This window comes from Gavialis gangeticus, unplaced genomic scaffold (assembly GCF_001723915.1).
Source record: "Gavialis gangeticus isolate Ggan-Ray unplaced genomic scaffold, GavGan_comp1, whole genome shotgun sequence".
Taxonomy (NCBI): domain Eukaryota; kingdom Metazoa; phylum Chordata; order Crocodylia; family Gavialidae; genus Gavialis; species Gavialis gangeticus.
This window is the reverse complement of record NW_017729009.1, coordinates 8,110,828-8,115,877: the sequence shown is the minus strand read 5'-3', so window position 1 is coordinate 8,115,877 and position 5,050 is coordinate 8,110,828. Positions and strand designations below refer to the sequence as shown.

General features: G+C 47.8%; 1 protein-coding gene across 5 annotated transcripts in view; it reads right to left on the bottom strand.

The window, feature by feature from the left end:
* STAU1 (staufen double-stranded RNA binding protein 1) overlaps positions 1–5,050 on the bottom strand; it is an 86,350-nt gene that overhangs the window by 11,432 nt on the left and 69,868 nt on the right. The gene's annotated exons all lie outside the window — the stretch shown is intronic.

Genomic DNA, 5,050 nt, shown 5'->3' with positions numbered 1-5,050 from the left:
GGTCCCTTCCAGCCCTAATGTCTATGAAATCTATGAGGTCCTGTTAATGTGGGGGACCAAATTTGGTCCAGGTAAGCCTTCTGGCACCCGAGGCCGATTGGAGGGTGGCAGAGCAATAAGGGGGTGAATCAGCAGCTTTGTATGGAGAGCCCTGTATGCAAGAGGCCTCAGTCAGAGGAAGGCAGTAGGAGTTTGGCCCATAACAAGGCAGGTTGCTAGAGGCCTAATACTGCAATGAGTCGGGCCCAGGCTCAGGTCAGAGCTTTACACAGCTGTTAGAGACATCTGTGAGGCACAGGGCACATAAGGGAAGGTAGGACCGTGTACTAAAGGACCTAGACATCAGGGCCCACAATGGACAGCTTCCCACCTAATTAAGACTGTAATTACTTAACAGCAAGGCATGGCAGGCGAGATAGATGGGCAGCATGCCCAGAGGCAGTGGGAAACCAGCACTGTGGCTGGCTGGGGGGCTCCCACACATGCACACTCTGGTGCATATGGTAAATTACCCTGGGGACAGTAGGAGAGGCTACAGCCAGCACTGTGCTGGTGCCAGCAGCCTTACCTGGGACCTGGGGGCCTGCTGGGGCTACAACAGCAGCAATTCTGCCACACACAGCCTAGCTGGCAGCCACAGCACAGCCTGACTCTGCTTTTGAGTGGCACGCACTGCCCATGAGTGCACTGCTCCATTTTATTTCTCCACAGATTTTCGAGGGGTCAAGAAAACCCTCTACGCTGCTCGCTTGGAGTGCAGAGAACAACTGAATATGTGGTATGTGGTGCTGCAGGTGCATCTGCACTGCCACATATCACATGGCCGTGTTCATCCGGACACGGCCCTTAAGTTGCAAAAAAAGCATCCTCCCTTTGTGCCACAAAAAATTTTTATGGTAATAAGGGGCATGAATACCCAAGCAAAGGGGCATCATACCCTTTATCACACCACAAACACCCAAAACTGTAGCCACAAGACATGGTAAAACATTGTGCCCCTTTTTTGTGACAGACATGTTTGCGTTATGGCAAGAAAACATGAGCAACCTGCAGCTGCCTGCGCCCTGCAGCCACCCAGAGCAGGTGCTCTAAAGCAGTGGTTCTCAACCTTCTTGGACTTGAGGTCCCACTCTTCACTACCAACCCGCAGTCCCCTGCCCCTGCCAGTGCCCCTCACGCCCAATCCACAGGCCCCCCCACCTCCCCACATGCCTTCTGGTGCCCTTCAAGACTGACCCACTACCCCCTCATCCCCAACCTCACCATTTACAGGGAAGAGAAGGGCCATGGCCCAGCTGCCACCACCTCCCATCAGGTTGCCCATGCAGCTTCCCACCCCACCTCCCCTCCAGCAGTGGGAGGAGGTGAGGCCAATGTACCCCCCAGCCCATTACTCATCATGCTGCTAGTGGCACAACTGGTACAGGAGTCCCAGAAGCAATAGTGGCAACAGGTCTCACTGCCCTGCTCAGCCTTCCTGCACCAGGTCCCGCCTGCTGGGCCAGAGGCAGCTCCTGCCCTTGCCCATCCAGCTAAGCTGCAGCCCCATGCCTGCTGTGGGCACAGCAAGCTGGGAGAACTCCTGCCCCCCACCCTATGCCCCCCAACACAGACTTACCTGCAGGAATAGCTGGTCACATGGCCTGCAGGCAGAAGGAGAGCACCATGCCATGATGGGCAGCACTGCACAAGAAAGTGCACTCAAAGACCTCACCAGACTGCTGCACCACCTGCCCCTGCAGCTCACGCAGCACCAGGCTCAGTCAGCAGAAGCCCAGCATGAAGAGCACCTGGCCTGAGCCCCCCACCTGGAAGCAGCCAGCACCCAAGTACCACTCTCCCACCTCTTCATCCCTCAATCGCAGACCCCCTGAAACCTGCTCACAGACCTCTGGTTGAGAAACGCTACTGTAGGGGCCTTAGAGACTTAATCCTGATTGCCTTTATGCTGCAACAGGGTTTATGGTGATCTAACTTCCTGAGTACGCTGAACTACTTATGCACAGAAACATAACAAGAAAAATTTTCCATATTGAGCTAATGAACATCTAACGCAGGGGTTGGCAACCCGCGGCAAGTGTACCGAGCATAGCACACGAGGCCATTTCGCTTGGTACGACACAGCCAGCCCCGGCTCTGGGTAGCTGCTAGAGCCCGGGCTGCTCCCAGCGGGGCTTGCAGCATCCCAGCTGCCTGCTGGGAGCAGCCCAGGCTCTGTGGCTGGCAACAGCTACCCAGAACTGGGACCGGCTGCAACCAGGAGACTCCAAACAGCTGTGCCAGGCTCCAGAGCTCTGTGCTGCAAGTGGGGGAGAGACCACAGCTGTGCTGTCTCAGGCCCCTCTCCCACCACCCACTCTGACGTGTGGGCACATATGCCAGTATAGAGCCGATGCCAGGGCTCCGCAGCCCAGCACAGCTGTTTGGAGCCTCCTGGCCGCAGCCGCCCCAGTTCTAGGCAGCTGCTGCCAGCCACAGAGCCCGGGCTGGGGGGCAAGGGGCACACATAGGGCATCCTGCCATGTACCCCCTGCCCTCATTTTGTTTTTCTGGCATGCCAGCACTCGGGCACCTTCCGAGGTAGGCATTGTCGGGGTTTTTGGCACTCCAACCAAAAAACATTGCCTACCTCTGATCTAGCGTGTGACAGTTAATTGTATGGCCAAAGTCATTCAACCTTAATAGCTAATGGTCAAACTGAGTTCATACTTAGGCATATAAATGGAAACAACTCCTTCCCCCCCTTCCTCCTGCCCCCCACAAAAAAACCAAGCAACACCATCTCTCCACCTCCAAAATATAGGCAAAAAAATTAAGTATAATTTTACTATTAAAATGAGAACTGTAAATATTTCAAACTCTCCCCTTTTGATCAGTTAGAAGCTGTGAATGTCCCTAGCTTCTTCCTCTGCTTCTAGACTAACTCCTAAGTACACCTCCAAAAAGGCTGGATTTAACATGACATTTACTGCCACCACACCATTTACTCTGCTTTTTCTTTTGGGACTGAGAGCTCCCACAGCCAGAACCATTTAATAATATGTATCTGTACACAGCATAGAACAGTGGGGACCATTCTAGGTTAAACTTTAGTCACACCCCACAATAAACATGATCAACAGCAGGAATAAGATTTCTAGTCGAAAACATTGCTTCTTCAGTGAAAATTTTTTTTGACTTTCCGCTCAAACTTACATTTTGCCTTGTGTTTATTATCTAGATAATCCAAACAAACTGTCAATGTGCTTGACATTAAGTACCTAAACCCAAGATTTAACTACTTAATCCCAAAGGATACCCGTGGCAAAGCAAAAAAAAGAGTTGCCGTAAGTATTTGTTTCCATTTTCAGGAAATTATCTATTAAAAGCTATTTTATTCTTCTTAATTTTCTAGGGTTCTCAAAACGACCTGGACCCTGGGGCATGTAGATCTAATCCACCTCTTCATTTATATTATTCATATCGCTCAAATTTCTTTCTGCAAAAATATTAAATGTCACAAAATAAACGCCACACAGCATCTTCTTTCTAGAGAGAGTTTTCACTCACTTTGTCTCTACTTTATGATGTTTAACCTGCCCACATTATTAAAATGGTTGCTGCTGCAACCATTCAAGGTAAGCAACTCATGTTATGAACAGGTCAGAGAACAGTAGGGAGTACAGATGACTCAATTCAACTACAGACATTTTTTCAGTTGCTACAACTTGAAGCTCTGGTGATCAAGGAGTTCTACATTGCTCTACTACTGAAATAAAACCTACCTATTCTTAGATAACTGGTTAAAGAATAGAAACTAAAAATGCAGCATTACCAGGAAGACAAACTCAGTTACCCATAGTCAATTTTCTCCAATTTGTTGTTTGCGTACAAACTTTAGTCCAGTTTTTCTGTAGTGTGATTAAAAGCAAACCAAAAAAGATTCAACTGTAGACATAAAAACGTGACTGTAGGCACAATCTAAGGATGTAAGAAACATTTGGAAAAGCTTGTTGGTATTCTTTCTTTAAAACAAGAAACTACCAGACAACCAGATTTTGTTTTGTTGACAAAGCAAGATAGCTCCATCCTGGTCATGAGGTTTTATGCTAAAGCACATTCAAGGAGTAATACACCTGCAGGATGAGTATGATGACAGACAGCTCAAGCCTCCACTATTAACAGCCAGCAAGAGGAAGGGGTAAAAGGGACCCCAGACTGCTCACAGAATACTTTCTGATACTCTGGATAGAATCACAAAATGCACTGCAAAATAGCCAACACTCATACACACGGCACAGATCTAGGGATGGTATAGAACCAAAGCTGGTTCCATTTTAGATATAAGAGATGCAGATGGAAGGCCTACTTCTTTTTAATCACTCATTAAACATTTTGCAACCAAAATGCATAGCCTGACATTTACAACACCATTGGATTTTTTTTTTTTTTTTTTTTTAAATGCAGCCTCTCAGATGATACTAAACCTCCCTGTTTATTCAGACTTAGGATTAGCACTACTGCTGCTGATGTTAGAGTTGCTAAGTGAGTTCGAGATATGTCCTTATTGATTCACGGGTCAATTTGTTTGTTGGGGTGAGCTCAAAAAGAATGCTTAAGTCTGTTTCTCAAGCAATAAAACTAACTGTAGTACTTATAAAGTACTTAAAGTATGTATTTTACGCAAAAGGCTTCAGGTTGAGCTATCTAAACTATAAACATGAAACATCTAGGCTCGACTGAATTGGTTTCTATTAAAAAAAAAAAGTGTTACCTTGGTGCTGATGACACCCAAATAGCCTTGGACAGGACATCCTTTGAAGACTAACTTAATGATACAAGAGTAAATCAGCAGGGATCCGGGTTTTCTGTTTCCCACGCAAAAACGGAGAAAACCATGTGTGGCAGAAAGCCACCTTGGTTTCTCCCCAAAAATCTCTGCCCTGTGACACTGTGATTTAAATCTCTGTGCTGTGACCATTCAATTAGGATGGGCCCAGCACACAGGGGACCACACCCTCAGCCTGTCTCTTTAGGGAACTGGAGCTGGCTGCATTCCTGAGGGAGGGGG